Below are 13,530 nucleotides of genomic sequence, written 5' to 3' on the forward strand. Positions count from 1 at the left end.
TTCAAGAAGCTCAGAGAGCCAATGAGAGGTTAGGTAACAGAAAACGGGGACAGGCAGATCAGCTGAGGACTGTCTGGTTCTAGATGACCTCACTCCCGCATCTGATAATAATTTTGCAAAGAAGCCACTGGTTCAGGAGTCTCTCTTCACACATCATACCCTAGGCCTTTTCACATTGTGGATGGGTTCTAAAAGGAGCAAGCAAGAGAGGGTAACCTAATGGATGAGCACTTTTCAAGCCTCTGCTTGCATCATGTTTACTTATGTCCTATTGACCAAAACAAGTCACATGGTCAAGCGCAGAGTCAGTGTGGTGGGGAGACACAACCCAATGGGTACAGAAGGTGTAATTTATCGGGAGCCATTACTCTATTTATACATTCAGCTTCTGGCTTCATAGAAGGGGAGTGTCCGCAATTTTCCTCCAACAAAGCTTATTCACAATGAACAAAATAATGAAATAAAAGGGACTAGGGTAATATTAAGAAGAAAATGGGTAATGGGTGGCAAAATAAATGATAAACGGCCACAGTGGAACCCTATTTAGATTTCTGAAATGAAATTAACTGAATCCAGATAGACACTATTTTATTCCTCTGAAAATTCTGGGCTGTAGATTAGGTATCATCCAGAAGGGATTCATGATTTTCCTAAATGATCAGTTTCCCATTACAATGCATGTGAACTTTTCAGACTAGCTAAGAAAACTATGAATTATTATCTTGGTCTTTTTGAACAACCTTAATAAACATTCCTCAACTGATTTAGGTTATATCTGTTCACATTTCAGTTCTTGTGTCTAAATGCAAAATAATAGAAGCCAAATATGAAATGTATATTTTGAAAGAATCTCACTGCTCTAGAAACTTGTTATCTTATATGTCACACACTTTCATTCAGTTTGCTTAGTAAATAACAGTTACTGTACATAACCACACTGCTAAAAGTACATAGAGAAATGAAAATAAGTAGATATTTTCTGGCATTTTAGTGCACAAAATATAACCTCTTAACCTGCAGCCTCCAAAGGTTAAGTCTCAAAACCGAGTCCATTAACCTTTCTAAATGGTTGTGATATTAAAAACTGACTCTTACCAGCTATGGGTCATCACCTAATGCAATAACCATCAGCAATAAAGAATTATGGATTAAGAACATTATCTATCTGTAAAATGGTCATTTATGACACTTGTACACAGACTACCTCTAAAATGCACAGATACCCATGACCAAGAGTTCAGATCTAATAATATACATTATGCTTTTATTAGTATAGTTATGATACTAGTGAGTTTTTAAGAGAAAATCATTACATTTATAAAAGGTCCAGGGTGTTTACTTCAAACATGAAACTAACAAAGAAAAACTCTTCATAATTCCCTTTCATTGAACTATAACTCAGCCAGGTGGGGCTAATTAACTCAGATGGTCAAATAAAAAAATAAGTATGATTTTGTTTAGTGGTTGTGCTACAGGACAAATGTGGACTCTTCGACGTAACTGAGGAACGGCAACTCACATGAAAGCTTCTGTGTCTTATCAAATAGAAAATTGTTCATTTGAATTGAGCTTTATTTTGTTTTTATTATAACTTAGACAATTAATTCAATATACACTTATGCAATAGTTACTATGTACCATCAACAAGGTGTCTGAATTCCATAGCTATGAATGACACTTTGATTTAACGGGGACTTAGCCTCAGTCAATATTCTGGAAGACCAGAAGTGCCACAAAATACAATCTTACTCCGGCAAAAACAGATCTACAAAATTAACCTAAGAGAGCTGTATTTTCTAAACATATTTACTGTATTAACTTGTGTTTTGTCTTCAACACTACAAAAGCAAGAGGAAATGTATTCAAGGTTGAAATCACATTGGACCTTGTTCTTAGGAGGAGAAAGACAAAGATACAGGAAAAAAATAGACAGGAATTAATTTGGGGTGCTTTACATCTTGCTTATCTTTCTAAAAAATCTTCTGAGAACTTGTGTGTCCTCCTGTGTTGCTAGAAATTTGTTTATTTAGATTTCTCCCTCTATATTTAGTGAATACTTTATATCTTCACTGGAACTATATGACTTTTTGGTACAGAATTAATGCCCCTTATTCATATCATTTTTATTTTAAAATCCAAAGTAACAATGAAATAAGAAAATGCAGTGTTCAGAAAAACAAGGTATAGTTTCATTAATAGGGATCTGCTGTTTATGCTAGATTTTTCTAAAATGTTTAAAAACACATTTACAAGCAACTTGTAAATATGCATTCTCCATCTCAAAGAGCAATAAACAGGTCATCCTTAATGACTCAATTTTAAAAGTTGTTTTTTTCCCACTGCTTCTAAGAATCAAAGTTCTGATGAATTAGAACCTGAGCCTGCTGTAAAGAGGCAATAACCTCTTGGTCAGTGAAGATCTTTATCTCCATGATATAACTCAGATCATCTGGGCCACACACTTTCATCCCAGAGTCCCTCAAGATACCTCTCACCAATGTCTTTATGACTCTCTGGGCTAGGATAACCAATACCTGATCTAGTATCAATACATAATGCGTAAGGCTGAAAAAAATTTTGTCAAATTGAATTGCTAAAGAGAAGCCTCTTTTGTACTCCCCTGCCCATAATTCACTCCTAACTTGTTGTTACCCCAATCTCAGGTCAGCTATTTCAGACCAATGCCAAAGAACTCAAGAAATTCTATAGGGTTGAATTAGTAAGTCATATTAGTAAGTCACATGCCATATTCAAGTTGTTAGGGTAATAGAAAAATAATCTCTAAGACCCAGAGAATCTATAATAATCACAGAAGCATAACTTTTGGTTTTTATTTTCTCTTATAGAAGCCTAAACATTTATTTGGCATACCAGAGTATAAACTCCTTGGAAGAGGGATTTATATTTTATTAACATTTGCATCCAGCATGTGTAAAATAGAAATCAGAGCTTCATGCATGATATTTACAAGTTGATAATAACAAGTATCCAGCATCACGTAGTTGAATGTTCAATGTATTTCAGAGAGTCTAAGCTCTTATAAAAGTGTTTCTAAATCAAATTCTCAATAGGACCACCAAGTATAAATAGAGTCGAAGCAGACAGATTTCTTTCTTTTGGTAATTTTCCTTAGAATCTGTCCTGTAATGTGGTTAGTTTGCCAGATTGCTTTCACCACAGGATGTTAAAACAACACAATAATCAACCAAACTATGTTAACCAGAGTCCCTAAAGGCATATATTTTATGAAATAAGTAGAAGCAATGCAATTTCACAATAAATATAACATCGTTTTAAATTCTGTTGTCAGCAATTCTAATTCTCAAAGGTGCCTCGTGTATTATCTCTTTATAAAAATATCTAGACTTTACTTCTGTAGTTATCCTTGTAACTTATAATAACCCATTGGGATTTCAGATATATGTTCCTCTTTCTTATTTTTTCTACTTCTGCTTCCTCATCTCCTTTATCTCCTTTACCCTTCCTCTTATTCTTCTCCCATTCCCCCCTCCACTTTCCTTTTACTTGCTGAAAAAAACACTATTGATAGTATGGTAGATATCCCATTTCTCCATATTTCATTTCTGCAAATGCTGGTCATCCAACAAGCTTTATTCCAACCACTGTCAGCTGGATCATTAACCAGGCACTGACATAGAGGGAAAGGGAAACTGCTTTACATGAAGCATTACCCTAAAGCACAATGTAAGTCTATCATTTTCTAATTATACACAGGAGTATTGAAAAGAGTCACCTTCGTAGGCTATTTACTTGTCCCAACAAAACAGGTACCACTAAAAACAAAAAAAATTTGCAACTTCCCTTCTGAAGCTGTATTTAGGGCCTATGACATTTATTTATTTTTTATGACATTTTGTTGAATAGTTACTTAGATATATAAATTTGAGCACTTTTTATTTAAAAATCGTTCAGAGAATAAGTTGGATAAACAGCAGCTTTTTAGACTTCACTATAAGTCAGAAGTTTTTTATATAGAAATATTTTTAAAGTTAAATTTTCTTTCAAATAGAAACATGGTGCTGCTTAGATAATCTGGCAGGACTTGCCTTCCTTTGGTGGAAGGGCTGAATTCCTATATGCCTTAAGGAACCAGACAACTGATGACAATTATATTTACCTAAAAAGGTAGTTGTCTTTGCAATCCTTTTGTGACTTGAAGATCTTTAAGAAAAGGTAGGGAATAAAGATTATGGGGATCTTTTCCACTGGGAAGCTCCTCTCTAGGAGCACTCAATTATAGTAATGATAACAACATGGAAATATAACAGAGAACATGAGCCCCTTCCATCTGCTTCCAGTTGGATCTCCCAAATATACTATATATTAGTGCATTACAGTTCACTGATCTCAGCAAATCCTGTCTGATTTGCCCAGGAGAAAGGCCCAGAAGTTCACACAGACTTTCTGACTTGTTTACTACTTTTCTATCCTTACTCCCACTGTTCCTCACTCTAGCACATGACACAGCACATAGCACATGGACGCATTCACTCTATTCCCTAGGAAGATGAAAGAAGGAATAGATGGTAAACTTTAGTATGTTGCCCACTCATCCTCTCTCCATAGATGCAAGGGGAACAGGACTTGGGATACACCTTAGGATATTAGACTCTCAAATGAAATATCCAGTACACATTGATATTCCCTCTATCTTTTCCTCTCTCCAAATGACTTTTTAACCACTAAGATTCTGGGAACTCACCATTATTTGGATTTTGGCATAAAGCTACCTATTTTCCTAGTGAAAATAATTTCTCTACTCCATCCTCATCTTCTCATCTCATATTTTAAAAAAAGATATGTGTGTGTATATATACATTTCATTCCCTTTAACAGAGGTTGGTTTTGGGGTAGACACGCAACCAAGTTGTAGGTGACAATATATGTTATGTGTGAGGGGAAACATTCTAAAGACACTTCTAGGAAAGGTTTCTTTCTTGAACAAAAGTACACGAAATACAGGGAGTTGCATTTTCTGTCTCTGGTGTTGGTGTATGGATGTGTGATACCTGGAGATGTGATACCTGAAATTATGTGTCCATCTTGAGACCAATAGAGAGAATAGTTACGCTGAGGATGACAGAGTGGGAAACGGAATAGGATCTGGATTCTCAGTGATGCAATTAAGCTGCTATATGACCGAATCCTGAGATTCCATACCCTCAGACTTATTATATGACATTTTTTAAAACTTCCCAACTGTTTGGGATATTTTGAGTTTTCTGATGAGTTACAACCTAAAACATCCTAACATTTCTCAAAATGAATTTTAAAAACACTCCTTGTTCTGCATCTCTGAATCTGGGAATCGTCTTATTTGCTACAGCAGCTGATCCTTATCTGAGGCCCTTAAACTCCTCGGGCTGTTTGGCAAGAGGTTTAAGGAATCATCTGAAAACCTTCACTCACTGCTGTAACAGACATGGGATCTTGGATTTTTAGACATGGAAAGAAATTCCTCTCCTGATTTTAGTTCTCTGCTTTTCATTTTGTCACTTTAATTTCTTAAACCACTGAAGTTATTTATCTTCTGTAGCTTGTAAAAAGGCAAGATAGCAAAGTAGTTTAAAGCATAGGCTCTGCAATCAAAGGTCCCTGTTCAAATGTTATGATCTTCTTTACCTTGAGTAAATTATATGACACTTGTAACTCTTAGGGCCTCTCTTTCCCATCTGTAAATGGATGTAATAGAACCTGCCTCATAAGGTTACACCTGGAACATAGTTAGCCCTGACTGCAATAAACTTATTTTATATTCATTAAAACTTCAATTAAATGTACCTTGACAGACCACCAATAGACAGACTTTGGGAATGTTCAGGCCAATCCAGATAGAGGATTATAGGCTTAGAAAGAATAATTAGGCATGGAAATATAACTACTTATTTGGGGCTTCATTAAGAATTCTGAGCAGAATCTTGTGTCTCTTGAAGGAGACAGGAGAAAAAAGCCCTCTATCCAAAAAGAGTGCTGATGGAGGGCTTCTTCACCCTTGTACTGGAAAGGACACTACTGATGAGCCCTGCCAAGCTGAGATGAGAGCATCAAGTTGAGTATTATCCAGAACCTTCCCTAAAGGGTGTATGTTTCATGTTATGTCTGTGAAGAGGAATGGAAAATTTTTATATACTTTGAGAAGCAACAAGAAATATTGAAAGCTCTGCCATTTCCTTGATTTCATCTCACCTTTGATTTTTTTCCCCCAGGTCAAATGGTCACAGCACTGAAGATCTGACCATAAAACAGACCAAAGAATTGCAGAAGAGCTCCCCGTCTCTCAAAATAAGTTTAAGCACCTAGTACAGTGGCAGAGCTTACAAAAAATTAAATAATGGATGAACACTGCTGTACCTTCAATGCATCATTCAAGTCTTGGAACATTTGCAAGTGTTTATTTGCAAATAGGTGTTTCTGGGCTTTCACATCTCCAAATTCCAATTTTGCATAATTTAAATTCTTAACATGTAGATAATGCAATGTTTACATGTGGACTCCAAAAGTCTATCTTTATGGCACTGACACTACTTAAAGCAACATTTTCTGGTAATAATGTGAACACCTTGGATTTTAAATGTTTTCTTTAAGAATAATTGCCTGGTTTAGCACTGCAAATGGTTTGACAAGGCAATAAAGCTTCGTGACTTTACAGCCCTGTGCTTAGTTATGCCATGACATTTAGTGACTATTAGGCACACTTAATCTGATGGCTTCCCTGCACTTAGCCCACTCCACACCCACCAAGAGTTAAAAAAAAAAAAAAAAAAAAAAAAGGAAACTCTCAGAACATTAGGATAATTTTTGAAGAGTTCCGTTGTTCCTGGAGTCCTCATCTCATTATTAAGTATTCAACAGTGCATCCCTGGGAGAGGTAATGGAAGCAATCATATTTGGGGGTTAATTCCAGGGGTATGAGACAGTCATAAGTGGGGAAGGAGCCACAGAAAAGCCAATAGCACCTTTTAAACTCTTAAGATTTGTGCTGTAATTATTATTTGGCATAGACAATCATCTGTGCTTTTTACAATTATTAAATTCCCTCTATTCACTGGGGAGAAACAGTTACATGTTTTGATATCTGCCTGTACCTTAAAGTAGCTTTGAGGAGTGCCATGTTAAGTAGAAGTACAAAACCAAGCCCATGTGTTTTCTGACCTTATGGGAATTTGATATCTAACTAAGCACGGACATACATTAAATCATATTCTTGTCCAAATCTCCAAATCTCTTGAATTAAGAAACTGTTTCAGGAAGTTGTTTTTTTTTTTTTTTTTTTTTAACACTTTGTCTACATGAGAAACAAACCTCAGACACAAGACTGGGGTCTTGCTCAGGGGAAAACTGTTAAAACGTAGCACAGCAGAAGCACTACAGAAACCCAGTATTTGCCTAACAGATCTTGCACAAGTCTCCAAGGTACTTTGTACCTCACCACTTACCCCTCTGTGTGATTTGATTTGGATGTATGTAGGCTGAGAGTTTTTATTTTTTTTATTTTTATTTTTATTTTTTGCGGTACGCGGGCCTCTCACTGTTGTGGCCTCTCCCGTTGCGGAGCACAGGCTCCGGACGCGCAGGCTCAGCGGCCATGGCTCACGGGCCCAGCCGCTCCACCGCATGTGGGATCTTCCCAGACCGGGGCACGAACCCGTGTCCCCTGCATCGGCAGGCGGACTCTCAACCACTGCGCCGCCAGGGAAGCCCTGTAGGCTAAAATTTTTATGTGTCGCCTTTTTTAATGATCATCTCTAAACTGTGCCCTTAAAAATAATAGCCTTTTAGAATATCTAGAATACTAAAATTTATCTTTCTCACCTTATGTTCATTTTCTTCCAAAACACGCATATCTTGTGGATTTCTTTATAGAAAATAAAATGTTAGCCACTTTCAAATACAAAATAAACCCAGTTTACCCTAATAGAGTTATTGTTACAAAAAGAAGCTTATCCGTAGTATGTAGATAGCTAATAAAGGAATGTACCTACAAGATACTTTGCCTGCCCAAGAATGCCAGGACCTCCGATATTTTTTTTTCCTGAATTCTGTTAAACTAATTCTGTGTGATGGGCAAATATGTCCTCCACATGCTGGTGAATTAAAATTCAGCTTTCAGTGAATAAGATTAATTGCCTCTTCAGACAAAGCTGGATTTGCGCTCCTATTAAAGACAGGGAAGGGGGGTAGAAGCAAGGGGCAGGGTGCCAGCTACACTGCAGTATTCAGTTACACGTGAAATGATTTGTAATTCTGAGTAATCACTTAGGACAAGCCCTTGCACCATTTTATCTATACATGACTCTAGGCCAAAGTCAATACTCATAGTAAAATAATGAGATGAAGCTAACTGAGCCCTTTTATTAATGCTCCAAGGAGCAAATCTGATGCTTGAGTTTTTCCCCATTGAAAGTATCCACTTCTTCCTAAAAAATGAACAAGTGGGTCAGGATGCCCAGTAGCAGCCAGGGTACCTGCTTCGGCAAAAGCATAAATAACTGACTCTTCCCACCTCCCTCTGTTTGTGCAGAAAGGCTTCACCCGACTGCAGGTGAAAGCACATGCATTTTGCATTACCTCTAGGCTCATTAAAGAGATCTGGCTCTCCCCTAATAGTTTCCCCCGACTTCGCGGGAGACACGCACGCACACACACACACAGCATGATGAACCTTAACAGAAACAATGCAAAGTACTTTTTCTCTTCCTCATCGGTCTTATAAAGGAAATCCACTGTTCTAGCAAATGCACAGCTTGGTGACAGAGTTAGCAAGCAACTGTTAGGGAAATGAGATGGATAACCAGCTGTCCCAGCATCTTGGAGATGGGGCACGGAAGAGAGAGGGTGCTGGGAAGGAGGGGGAAAGGAAGGGTATGGGGAAATCCTTGATTGTAGCCCCCCAATTTCACTTTCCACCTGTGTCACCACCAGTCAGGTAACCAATCTGGCAATTAGTATTAAATGTCTCCCTCACTAAGTAATGGGCAGTGTGTTACTCTTCTCTGTGCTTGTTGAAGGCTTAAAGATCTACTAGGAATTTAAAAAATATATATCCTTAATGTTGTTTTCTAAAACTTGGAGAAAAATTGTCTTTTATTGGAAAAACCCAATAGAATATTTCTGCTCTTCACAGAAAATGTCCGAACCAACTTTTACTTATTAAGGCAAATGCTTCATCCATATGTACTCCAAATTAAAACAACATAGGTATAATGGAAGAAAGGAAAAAAGATACCTGCAAATTCCAAATTTGTCTCCTATTAGCTGGGTGATTCTTCCACGTCGCTTGATATCTCTGAGCAGTCTTCTCATCTCTAAAATGAGGATTACACATTTACAGGCAAATTGTGAAGAGCAATGCTTAGTTCAACATCTGACACATAAACACAATTATTCATATCCCTCCCTTCCCTGGATTATTCATGTTACAGGGAGTGTGAAATATCGATATAAACAGACCATACAGAGATTTCAGTTAAATTACTCCTTTCAACATTTCTCTGATTAGGGCTTTCTGTAGAGGACCAAAATAGCTTTTTTGAATTCCATTTCCATTAGTGTGCTCATTGGTAGAGATACCAACAAATATGAAATTTTCCTCCAAAAAGCTTTAATGAATTGTCAGTCAAATAATCAGTCATGAACCACAGAGAAATTGCTGAAAGATTTAAGTACCTACATACGGAGCACATACAAAATTCACATTAATTCTATTTTTCCAGGCTATAACACAGTGTTGCACACAGCCTGAACTTGGAATGGTAATTTTTTTTAATGATTTCAGGACACACAGTTCCTATGCCTGAATAGCTCACACTGTCCTGGGAGAAACTTTGAGTCTAATGAGGATTCAAGGCACACAGCACACACACACATTCACATGAACACACACAAAGCAACTTGCCAGACATACAGGGAAAAGGGACTTCGGGTAGAAGACACAGCACATATGAAGTCACCAACACTTAAGAAAACTTCATGTTAGCGGGGGCCTGCAAAATGTTTGGCTTACCTGGAGTGCAGAGAGTAGGTGGAGGAGTGGAAAGAACTGAGGGAAACAAGGGGAAGGGCCAGAGTCAGATGGTACTTATCAGCAATTCTGAAGTGTTTGCACCTGATATGGAGGCAAGGCAGGCTCAAATTCTAAGGTGAAAAAGAATCACGGGTAAGGAGCTTGTTAAAAATACAGAGTCTAGGTCCTACCACCATTAATTCTAATTCAGAAATCCTGCGGTGATTCCTGAGACTGCTGTCTAACAAGCTCTCCAGGTGATTCTGATGGAAGGTGATACACAAAACTCACTCTGAGAAACTGCTGCAGTGTATGTACTAAAAGTCATTTTATCAGGGGAGTGATATAATCAGATATATGGGATAAGAAGATAAATAGTTCCCAGAAGAGGATAAATTGCAGGATACCAAGACTAAAAGGATGTGCATAATCCAATCAGGAAGATTTTTCAATGGAGCATCAGGGAAATAATGAGGTCACTGAACTAAGTACCATTAGATAAGAATGTAGGAAAGAGGTACAAAAATTTAGCAAGATCTGATGGCTTACTGCTTGGAGAAGGGAGGAATCTAGCATGACTTCCAATTTTCTGTTTTGTGTTCTGCTGTAGATGACTATGTTAGCTCAAATGGATTATATAGGGAGATGAGTAATTTAGAGAATATGCATTAAATTTTGGATATATCAGGTTTAGTAAAATGGTTAAAAGCGTGGGTTTTGGGGTCCAATAAGCTGGGTTTGGAGCCTAATTTTGCTACTTAATTTCTATGCGACACGGACAAGTTGCTTTACCCTTCTGATGTAAGAGTAGGGAAAAAAATTCAGACTTTTAAGTTAGTTAATATAAGAAAAGACCTTAGCAAAGCACCTGAAAGTGATTAATAAATGTTAATAATACTAATAATTATTAATTTGAATGTCATCATCATTAGCTAGCTGGAGATATTCCATAGAGAGATGAAAATATCATACAGATGGCTGTTAAAACTTTATTACAGATAAGATCATCCAGAGAGAGAGAAACACTTGAAGAAATAAGGGCTAACCGAATCCAGGAGACTACAGATACTTTAGTTGATAGATGAACTCGATAAAGCTGAGAGTCATATAGAAAGAAAAGCAGAAGATATACAGGTTAAGGGTATACAGCAGCTTAAGATAGAGAAAGCTGTCAAAAGTACCACATGATTCAGAAAGGTTGGGTAAAATAAAAGTCAAAAAGTGTCCATTGTATTTGACAAATGGGAAGACGCTGGTGACCTTAACTAGAATGGTTTCAATGACTTGGGCAAGTCTCTTTTTTAGGAGGTGGAAGAGTGAATGGGAGCTGAGGGAATAAGTAAATTGTGTAAATGGAGAAACAATGTGATAGCAAGGAGAGTCATCAGGTAGAAAAGGGTTGGGTTTTCTTTTTTAATTTGGAAGGGACATGAGCACATTTTCAAGCTTAGAGAAGTGACCCAGTGCAGAGGAAGAAAGAATCATTGATGGAGGAGAGTCTAAGAGGTGATGGAAAAGGATGAAATAGAAAAAAAAAGAAAAAAAGTGGGTCCTAGCCTTGGACAATAAAGGGAAACATCTTCCCTTGGCTCTGAAAGGAAGGACCTAAATGAATGGTCAACATTCTAGAAGGTGAGGTAGCAGTATGTAAAGATGAGTGTACTACCAGAGAATATCAAGTTTCTCTCTAAAATTGGAGGAAAATCTCTGGTGAAAGTGAAGGGGCTATACTGGGAAGCAGACTAGGAACTAGAGGAGAGAGCTAAGAATTTGGAATAAATAACAAGGGACGGGGCTTCCCTGGTGGCGCAGTGGTTGGGGGTTCGCCTGCCGGTGCGGGGGTTGCGGCTTCGTGCCCCGGTCTGGGAGGATCCCGCGTGCCACGTAGCGGCTGGGCCCGTGCCTGCGCGTCCGGAGCCTGTGCTCCGCAGCAGGGTGGGGGGCGGCAGTGGGAGGCCCGCGTACCGCAAAAAAAAAAAAAACCCAAAAAAACAAGGGACAAGGAAGCTGACCAAGGACTGTAAAAGCCACCAGGCAGCACACAGGCACATAATGGTTGTGAGCTTATTTGGTTTTCTCTAGCTCTCTTCAAAGCATGGGTGTTTTAAGATCAAAGTAGATGGATTGTGGGCTTAATTTAATTTACATCTTACAGAACAGATGTGGTAGAAGGACAAGGCAATAAAAAGAGGGTGTTGGAGAGAATGGAGTTAAAGTACCAGACCAAGTTTAATAGAGAAGCAAGTGAAGGTGGAGAAAAGCTGTTAGTCTGAGAGCAAAAGGAACACTCAGAGTACTGGGGGGCTCAGTGAGGTGGAAGAACAGGCCAAGAAGAGCAAACGAATAAGAAAAATGGAAAGACAGAATTGAGGGATTAGAGTATAAATTTAGGGGCATATCATTTCAGAGGTGAAATAGTCTCAGATATTGATAAAATTGTGTGTATGGCCGTGGACAGGGCTGACATTCAAACCATTTCATGACAGGTCAGGCTGCCCCTGAAGGTGGAGCAGCGTCTTGCTCTTCCTCAGAATCAGGGATCTTCCCTTTAGTTGCTGGACCATGGAGAATTCTAGAGAGGTCCCATAGGAGTGGAGGGACATGGCAGAGGGGGGAGGGAGCATCTGGGTAGACAGTGTTTAACATCCAGTACACACGTATTTTACTATTTCAGCAGCCAGGGTATACTGTTTGAATACCAGTTCTAGCCGTGAACTGGGTGACTGAAGGGGAGGAAAGATCAAGATCATCGCAGTAGAAGAAGTTAAGGAAGGGTGCTGAATGTGTCATCCACATGAATGTGGAAATCTTCCAAGATGATGAATATAATCCATATGAGAAAATATCTAGGGGAGGGCTCAATTATTCAATGAATACAGGCAAGTGCCCTGGTGATTGGTAGAAAATATCCATGAAGAAAGATGAAAACAATATGATCTAATGCATGGCAATCAAAAAAAGACAGCAATTTCCCAATAGATGCGAGAAATCAATGATCTGTAAGCAACAACTTGAAATTTAGGAAGTTGACTTCTATTCTGCTTAGAAATATGGGAATCGGGAGAAACAATTCAAGGCGCTTGGTTTTGTTTTTACTTTTCCTTCTCTTCCAAATGCAAGGGCCCAAATCTGAGGTTTACTTTCTGCTTCTCAGCCTAGAATATCTGGCTATTGTTCATGTCAACTCCCATGTCACGTGACTTTTAACTCCTGGCCTCTGTCAGGTAGACATTGTCATTATTTTCATTATTCTTTGACACTCCAGATAAAGCAGGTTAGGAATCTGTTTATTTAATTGTCATCAGGAGACTTTGTATTTGCCTTTTGTCTAAAATGGGGCCATTTAAGCAGAGGCTTGCTGGCGTTTGGAGGTGATCATTGGAACCCTAGAATGCCAACCATGTATAGCGCTTTCCATTGCATTCTGCCTTCTTTTTTTCTTCCTTCCTATCATCCTAACTTCCTACTTCATTTTGTCTTTCTTTTTTATTATTTCCTCCCAGCTC

The sequence above is a fragment of the Monodon monoceros genome, unplaced genomic scaffold, assembly GCF_005190385.1.
Source record: "Monodon monoceros isolate NGI ecotype Baffin Bay Population unplaced genomic scaffold, NGI_Narwhal_1 Super_Scaffold_21, whole genome shotgun sequence".
In the NCBI taxonomy this organism is placed as follows: Eukaryota; Metazoa; Chordata; class Mammalia; order Artiodactyla; family Monodontidae; genus Monodon; species Monodon monoceros.